This window comes from Gouania willdenowi, chromosome 17 (assembly GCF_900634775.1).
Source record: "Gouania willdenowi chromosome 17, fGouWil2.1, whole genome shotgun sequence".
Lineage (NCBI taxonomy): Eukaryota > Metazoa > Chordata > Actinopteri > Blenniiformes > Gobiesocidae > Gouania > Gouania willdenowi.
Window position 1 is genome coordinate 7,753,839 of NC_041060.1, and position 9,845 is coordinate 7,763,683.

Genomic DNA, 9,845 nt, shown 5'->3' on the forward strand with positions numbered 1-9,845 from the left:
TGAGTAATGCTTTTATGTTAAGCTTTTATTTATTCAGACAAATGCTTTTCAGGAAATTTACTTTGATCTCCTGACATGTTTTAACTGCCAACTGTCAGTCTGCTTCAGGGGCATCTGCCGATCGCTTGAATGTTTCCTTGACTTCTGTGTAATAACTCCAGCAAGGTTTTTTGTCTTCTTTTTGAGTAATATGTTAATGCGATCAGCAGACGCCTCTGAAGAAGACTGGCAGTAATATGTCAGGTGATCAAAGTAAATTTCCTGAAAAACAGTTGTCTGAATAAATGAAACATAACATATTATTCAAAAAGAAGACAAAAATAACTTGCTGGAATTATTACATGGAAATCAAGCAAACAAAGCAATCAGCAGACACCTCTGAAGAAGACTGGCAGTTGACAGTCAAAACATGTCAGGAGATCAAAGTAAATTTCCTGAAAAACAGTTGTCTGAATAAATGAAACCGTAACATATTATTCAAAAAGAACTTGCTGGAAATGTTACGCGGAAGTCAAGGAAACATCAATGCGATCAGCAAACACCTCTGAAGAAGACTGACAGCCAAAACATGTCAGGAGATAGGAGTAAATTCCCTGGTCTTACATATTACCTAAAATACTATTTAAAGGTACAATATCATTAAACTAAAAGAGAACTTTAAATATATCAGCACAAAGCCAAATTATGACGAGTCATGACTGTTCAGATGTTAGTCATCAGGGATTTATTTCCACTGTCGGTGTCAGTGTGCAGTAAAAGGTAAGAGGAAATCCAGACTGAACCACATCAATGTCTTCCCTTTTTTCCTTAAAAAATGAGAGAAACCCTGACAACCAACAGCGAGTCCCTGCTGAGTCATAAAAGCAGCGTGTACTGTAAGTCATGCAGAGATCCCGGACATTATCCAACATGGTCAGATAGAGATGACTAAGCCGCTTCAGTTTGAGAGAGTGAACAGAGGAAAAACAAAAACTCCTGCATCTATGTGTGAGTAAAATGTTTAGGACTATCAAAGGTTTTCTGATTGTTATTTATTTATGAGGATGCAGGGTTAGGGTTAGTCACTAAAGTCTGTGTTACCTCCTCCTACACTTTCTGTCTGATTTTGACAAATAGTTCAAGATTTAAGCTTGTAATTTTTTAGTTATTACATTTTTTTAAACTGCACTGAGTTTCAGCTCTGATCTCATTTTTAGAGCGGACAGCTTGTTAAGCTGGAGATGCTCCAGTTTTTACCTTAAAGTCTTTGCAAACCATTCAACCTTTAACATGTTCAGCTAATATGTTCAACTTATTTAAACTTTTTCAGCCTTTTCAACCTTTTTCAACATTATTTCTAATGTTAAGCTATTGCTAAGTTAATGCTTTTGCTAGGCTAATGCTAAGTTAGTGCTAGTGCTATGTTAGTGATAATGCTAGGTCAATGTTATTGCTAGGTTAATGCTAATGCTAGGTTAGTGATAATGATAGGATAATGCCATTGCTAGGCAGATGCTAATGCTAGGTTAATTCAAATGCTTGAGTAATGCTAATGCTAAGTTATTGCTAATGCTAGGTTCGTGCTAATGTTAAGATAATGCTATTGCTAGGTGAATGCCAATGCTAGACTAATGCTAATGGTAGGTTAATGCTATTGTTAGGTTAATGCTAATGCTGGGCTAATGCTATTACTGGGCTAATGTTAATTTTAAGTTAATGCTATAGCTAGACAAGTGCTAATGCTAGGTTAATGCTAATGTTTGGTTAGTGCTAATGTTAGGTTAATGCTAGTAATGATAGGTTAGTGCTAATGCCAGTCTAATGGTATTGCTAGGTTAGTGTGAATGCTAGGTTCATGCTAATGTTAGGCTAATGCTAGGATATCGCTAGGGTAATGTAAAAGCTAGCTAATGCTACATTAATGCTATGCTAATGCTAAGCTAATTCAGTCCAACGCGGGACAGTACCTGCATTCTCGTTTATATATTCTAGTTATAAATGAATTCAAGAGGATAACATGAACAGCCACATCCATTTTATTTGACTTGTGTCTTAGTTTATGAGTTCATGACTCCCACTGTCTGCTGTGATTGTGTGGATGGATGTGCTCCAACAGCTGCTCTGACAACAGGCGGCTTCAGGAGGAGGAACTCAGGTCCAGTTTGGAAGCAGATGTCTGCAGTCTCTCCCCAAACACTTCAGAGATTTTTGGGGGAGGCCCACATTGTTGCGTTTTAAGGGTCCTTTTAGCACCAGACGTGTCGAGGAGGTTGTTGGGAGGGCTTTTAATGACTTTTATGAGTCTTGGCTTCCTGTGCTCTGGGTCAGGGATGGGGTTGTAGGTTGTGAATCAGCCCTTATGTCGTTTTAGGTTCAACTGTCGAAGGTCTGCATTCAAAGATAAACCGTGCTCAAGGCTTTGGGATTCCTGACACAGGACATCTGTGAGGTCATTGTTGAGCTGTTACACAAAACATGTAAAATAATGCTGTGTATTTACTTGTCCAAATGTCTTGTTGTGTTTTACTTGTGACACTAATACTCTACATGTACTATAACAGTAATGCACACGAGTACAGCTGATTATTCTCTGCCTTGTCGCACACCTTTAGACCATAAATCCACTCATAGATCAATTCACTGCCACGTGTACCAGTGATGGACCCCTTATTACTTTAACTTTGCCACCTAATCTATCGTGATTAGTGATGAGCAATATTATTGGCCCACCGATTATGTTGCGACTGTTTCTCTACAAAATTAAAACTAAAACAAATTTGCCACTGTGGGTTAAGGCCGGGGGCGTGATTAATGATGCGCACACACTGCGGGCTCTAGTACCTCCAACGTCGCTCCATGTCAGATGTACGCACCAGGAGTGGACTGGGACCAAAATATAGTCCTGGCATTTTGTGTCCAGACCATCCCACTACATTATCAGTGGACACCATAAAGAAGCCTTTATTAAGTCAGTGATGCTTAACATATGGCTCTTTATCACTTTATGTCTTCATTTTAATTATTATTCCCTAGAAAACCTCAAAAAGGGAAAACTTTTTATCCCCTTTTAATTATTTCCTTTTGCCATTTTGCTACTTCCTTTTTCCCAATTTTACCCCTTTTCAAAAAGTTATGCACTTTTTTCAGCAACCTTTCCCTATTTTTTGTCAATTTTTGCAAGTTCTTTTTGACACTTTTATCCAATTTGCATCCTTTCCTAATTTTTTTGGTCGCTTTTCATCCAAATAAGCTACTTTTTGCCCAAAAAATACCACTTGTTTCCTTTTTTCCGTCAATTTTGCCTCTTTTTGTTCCACATTTTTGCCCTTTTTCACTATTGTTTGCCACATTTTGCCCATTAAAGCTACCCTTTGCCATTACACACCACCTGGTTACCATGCAGCTAGACGTTAACCTAACCACTAGGAACAATGCCCAAATCCATGCAGGCAGACCTGCTAATTGAGTGTTATGTTTTTCTGCAGTCAGTGCCTTCTCCTCGCCCTTCTCTTTCTTCTGTTTCAGGTGTCGTGAAGCTGATGATGGCAGTTCCTGATCTGTGGTTCACAAATAGTCTGAGACATTCTGATGTTCTATCTCTCTATCCTATCTATCCAGTTGATTTATTTGGTATTTCACACAATAATTTTTTCAATTCAATTCAATTCAACTTTATTTGTGTAGCGCAATTTACAACAAAGTCATCTCAATGCGCTTATCAAAATATAGAATTCATAATAATAAAAAAAAAAAAACCGAACATGATCCACATGAACAAGCATTTAACGACAGTGGGAAGAAAAAACTCCCTTTTAACTGGTAGAAATCTCCAGCAGAACCAGGTTCAGAGGTCGCAGCCATCTGCTGTGACTGGTTGGGGTTAGTGGACAGAAGGACCAACAGAACAGGATAGAGAGAGAGAACATCAGAGTATCTCAGACTAGTTGATCCGTGAAGCACAGATCAGGAACTGAGGAGAAGGCACTGACTGCAGAAAAACATGATACAGTATTATCAAGTCAGCCTGCCTTGGCATTGGGCCTCACTCCCAGTGGCCTAGTCAATACGTTTATTGGTAGCTAACAGCAACTAAAAAACAGAAAATGTACGTATTTTTTGTTTTTTTTAATTTTTTTCTGCGGCCTGATATGAATGGTCTAAAGGACCAAATTTGGCCCCCGGGCCTTGAGTTTGACACATGTGATATAGTTCTTCATACATCATTTGTTTATTGTTTATTTTATAGTGACATCTATTTACTATGAAATTGTTGGAAATATGATGGGTTATAGCAAGAATGATAATTTGCGTATGCAGTCCTAAGAAAAGCTACAAGAAAAACATTGCAATAAAACAAAGAATGGGACATGAAATTACAATAAAAGCACATTACAAAACAGCACTCAAAGAAGAAAAAAGTCAATAAGACGTCACAATTTTCATGTTTACACAAAGGTAAAACAACGTAGTAATAATCAGATAATCTGGTCCAATGAACCACACTCACAGTATTTAAGAGCCTAAAAAGGACCTTATTTGTAAGTTTAAGGCTTTTTTTTTAAGACTGATTTATATGACAGTATTAGCATCCCATTGTTGTGCATCCTTTGAGTTTAACTCCTCACTAGGCCTATTTTTTATTGGTTTGCTTTTCCATTAAACAAACTCTTTAGATAATTTGTTACTGAGCCTTCCTTAATGAACCAAGGTGAAGAAAAGTCAGTCCTGTCTGTGATATACGTGTTTTCCTTCTTAAAGTGAGAAAAACAGTGGGATTGCCCTCAAGCTATTTTAACAGTTTTAACTGTTCAAATCATTCGCATGTAAATGTTGTTGCTTTTTCACAGAAAACTTGGCACATTCACATCAAGTCCAATAGCCTGCAGGTCATTTTTTATTGCTATTCCTGTACAGGAATATTCCCACAGGCTAGAAAAAAACCCTATATACTGTATTATTTTACTATATATACAGACAACTGAGCTGATCATTAAGCAATCCTATGTCTTCCGTTCTTTCTATAATTTAGGTTGTAGCCTCAATACATTTTTTGTTCCATTTTGATATTTTTAATGATGCAAGCTTAATTATTAATATGTTAAGATCTCATTGATTCAGAAAACTGTTTATCAGGAAATTTAGACAAAAAAACCAGAACTATTGTGCGGAGGTCAAGGAAACATCAAAGCGATCAGCAGACACCTCTGAAGAAGACTGGCAGTTGACAGTCAAAACATGCCAGGAGATCAAAGTAAATTTCCTGAAAAACAGTTGTCTGAATAAATGAAACCTTCATATATTATTCAAAAAGAAGACAAAAAGTATTTGCTGGAGCTTATATTATTGTCTTAATATTGTCAAATGTTTACACGCTTTTTATCTCCTGAAATGCAAATGTGGATGCCATCACCTGCTTTAAATCCTATCAGATCAGTTTCATTGGTGAGTTTATGTTCTTTAGATATGGGGCGCCGATTGTAAAGGTGTGCATGCTAAAATAAACATTTAGCAACAAACCACATTTAAAAAACATCTAACTTTTTTTTTTTTTTTACTTTTGACCAGATGTATAGCAATATTTGTGAAATTAGTGATTTTCTCGTAAAAATACAATGTCAATGGTGAATCTGAATGTTAAATTTAAACCTTAAATGTTAAATCTAAATCTAAATGTTAAATCTAAATGTCACTAGTGAAACTAAATATTTTGCTCGTATGCAAATGCACCGGGAGTACCAAAATAAACGCATCCGGTGAATTTGCATATTAGCTAAAGTTTAGTTTCACCCGAGACATGTGGAATTAACAATGTGATGTTATATTTAACATTAGGATTTAACATTTACATTTAACTTTGACATATTTTTATGAGGAAACATTTCACAAATATTGCTGTAAATCTGGTAAAAGTAACGTGAAAAAAATTCACATATGTTTTCTAAATGTGGTTTGTTGCTAAATGTTGCTGTTTGTTTTAACATGTTCAGCTTTACAATCGGCGCCCCATACTAGATGTAAAGTAGTTTGGCTCAGGAGGTCAGAAAACATACTAACATACAAAATAACACATTTAATTTTTTTTTACATTATGATGCAACACTGTGAAGCCCCCCTTTGTACATATCTGACCTTGTTAATCCTCACACAACTGCCAATGTTTTTGGTCAGATAAATACAAATAAATGTTTATTCATACTCATGTTAGCAAAATTCCCATTAAAAATCACATACATTTATGTAGCCCCTTTTGAGATTGCAAAAAACAGGCCACATACTTTCTCAAATAGGTGCATTTGTTGGTAGAATTTACCCACAATCCATTTCTGACACTTTTCAATCTGATTAGATCACGTAGGTAGGTGCATGCTCGACTTTTTCTTCGCCACATTTGGTTTTGTTGCACCTGCTGCGATAGGATCGTTAAGGTATTTTCCCACAGATATTGGTGGCTTACTTTCACTGATCTTAATGAGCACACATTATGATGCACCATATCAGCAGTTTGTGGTAAAGCAACGGTTCAAGTGTTTCATTTTCAGATTATTCGGAAATAAACTACAGAGAGGAGCAGCCTGACCCATTTGGGTCGTGAGACACAGGGATGGGGTCGCCATATGCCTTCAAGAAACTAAGAATATTTTTTAAATAATTTGAGCCCATTTTTGCTAATTTTTACCCTTTTTCTGCAACTACACCAAACTTACCATATTTTAACCTGTTTTTATCACTTTTTTAACCTTATTTTTACTCCTTTTAATGCGTTTTTGCTACATTACTCCCATTGCTGCCACTTGTCCATTAAATTTCAATGCTATTTCTGCAATTTTTTTCCACTTTTAAGACATTTTCAACACTTATAAACACTTTCCACCACTTTCCCCATCTAATGTTGCATATGTTGACCCATTAATGTCATTTTTAACCACTTTTCACCATATGTCATGCTTATTTTTGCCAATTTAAATGTATTCATGATTTGTCATGCCCATTATTTGCCACTTTAAACTAACTGTTGAAACCAATTGTTCCAATATTAACACTTTCAACCCTTTTTACCCTTTTTGGCCTCTCTAATATTTGGCAGCTTTTCATTTCTGTGATTTTTAAAATCCCATTTCACCACCTTTGTCACTTTTAACCCATTTTGTTTCTAATTAAAACAAGGATTTACATCTTTAAGATGACTATATACTATGGCGCAAATAATAATCGTATTGACCAATACGCAAGGCTGAAATATCTGTATCGTACTGTAAGTGAGAACGTTGTATCGGGACAAGACGAACTGATAAAATGTGAAAATGTTGTTTATTATTTCACTGTAAACTTGTAAAAACATGTAAAAAACAGTGTTTTCAATGCTGAGATATCCCTAGAGATTGATACTTGATAACTCTCCTGTCCTTGCGTTTGAAAAGTGAGCGAGTCAGTCATACCTCTATAATCATATCACATGCACAGAGTATACATTTATTGTGTTTGGTCATATTGACAAGGAATTCAGCTTTGACACATTCCTCCCAACCTAATCTGCAAAAAGAATGTAATTAAAACATTTGTGGCCTGGACTTGAAAGGCATAGACGACTCCTCGCAAAGAAAATACAAAGGAGGAAGTGTTTGAGCTGGCACATCTCTCACATTGTCTAAGAGGGGAGTTCCCTTTAAAAAAGGGGGAAATTCTCTGGAAACCAAAAAAATATCTTGTGATAAATTTAAAAAATCTGTGTGAGTAAAAACTGTGTCAGCACTGTCTGCCCTTCACTTCCTTCAGCTAAACACAGTCTAATTCTTCATGTCAGAAGAGCCAGAAGAGGGAAGTAAATGTGTTTTCAGACATGCTTAAGACATTAGTCAATCAATCAATCAATTCTAATTTATACATAATTCCCAGCAAGTTTTTCTGTCTTTTTTTTAAATAATATGTTAAGGTTTCATTTATTTAGACAACTGTTTTTCAGGAAATTTACTTTGATCTCCCAACATGTTTTGACTGTCAATTGCCAGTGTTCTTCAGAGGCGTCTGCTGATTGCTTTGATGTTTCTTTGACTTCAGCATAAAAATTGCAGCAACTTCTCTCCATCTTCTTTTTTAAATAATATGTTAATGTTTCATATATTCAGACTACTGTTTTTAAGGAAATTTACTTTGATCTCCTGACATATTTCGACTGTCAACTGCCAGTCTTCTTCAGAGGCGTCTGCTGATCGCTTTGATGTTTCCTTGACTTCAGCGTAATAATTCCAATACGTTATTTTTGTCTTGTTTTTGAATAATACGTTAAGGTTTCATTTATTTAGACAACTGTTTTTCACAAAATTTACTTTGATTTGCTGACGTGTTGACTGTCAACTGCCAATCTTCTTTAGAGGCATCTGCTGATCACTTTAATGTTTCCTTGGCTTCCGCGTAATAATTCCAGCAAGTTCTTTTTGTTTTTTGTTTTTTAATACTATGTTATGGTTTTATTTATTCCGACAACTGTTTTTCAGAAAATTTACTTTGATCTGCTGACATGTTTTGACTGTCAACTGCCATGCGTCTTCAGATGCGTCTGCTGATCACTTTGATGTTTCCTTGACTTCCGCGTATAAATTTAGCAAGTTGTTTTTGTCTTCTTTTTGAATAATATGTTAAGCCTTCATTTATTCCGACAACTGTTTTTCAGGAAATTTACTTTGATCTCCTGACGTGTTTTGACTGTCAACTGCCATGCTTCTTCAGAGGCCTCAGCTGATCGTTTTGATGTTTCCTTGACTCCCGCGCATTAATTCCAGCAAGTTCTTTTTGAATATGTTACGGTTTCATTTATTCAGACAACTGTTTTTCATGAAATTGACTTTGATCTCCTCACATGTTGCGACTGTCAACTGCCAGTCTTCTTCAGAGGCGTCTGCTGATATATACATGCTGTTTTCAGAGTGAGGGATAAAGTTTTGTCATCAATATCCAGTGTTTTACATTAATATGGTGTAAGCTCATAGTGTAAAACTGAAGATTGCAGTTAACCATAGAAAGACAAGGGCCGTTTACACATAAAGAGAACAGTGGTAATAGTTTTGTAATCTAATCAAACAGCTGCCGCCTGGTGAACCAATAAAAACTACAACTCCCCACCTGACAGCTCAAGCTGCAGAGCTGATAACTGCTGCAAACTGCCCCCTGATAAGGCTTTGTGTGTCTCTGTGTGTGTGTCTCTGTGTGTGTGTGCGCCCAGTGCGGTGCCCATGATGCCAAGCCGCACTATCAGTTGAACAGAGGTGTGGTTTCCTGTTTCAAGCATCAATCGCACAGAATGAGAGGAAGGAAACTCCTTCTATGGTAAACAGGTGTGTCAGTTGTGTTTATCTACAGTGGAGTGAAGTTATTTGGAAAACGGTCCAGGTAGGTCAGGGTAAAAAATAGAGCATTATGGGAAATGAGTTCATTGTCCATTAAACCGATTCTGCTTCTGAAATCAAGTATATGTAAGACTAATATGTTATGGTTTAATTTATTCAGGCAACTTTTTTTCAAGAAATGAACTTTGAAATTTTCTTTGATCTTCTGACATGTTTGGACTGCCAACTGTCAGTCTTCCTCAGAGGCATCTATTGATCACTTTCATGTGACCATTACACCTGGGATTTTTTTCTCCAGAGACCATCGGGCGACAGGGGGCGCGGCCAGCCAGAGAGAACTACTCGAGTTAGCCACGCCCAGAAAAAAACTCATAAGCACACATGAAAGTGATCAGTAGATGCCTCTGAGGAAGACTGACAGTTGGCAGTCGAAACATGTCAAGAGATCAAAAAAAAAAAATTTCAAAGAAAATTTAATTGTAAATTTCCTGAAAAAAGTCTGAAGAAATTAAACCTTGAAATAAA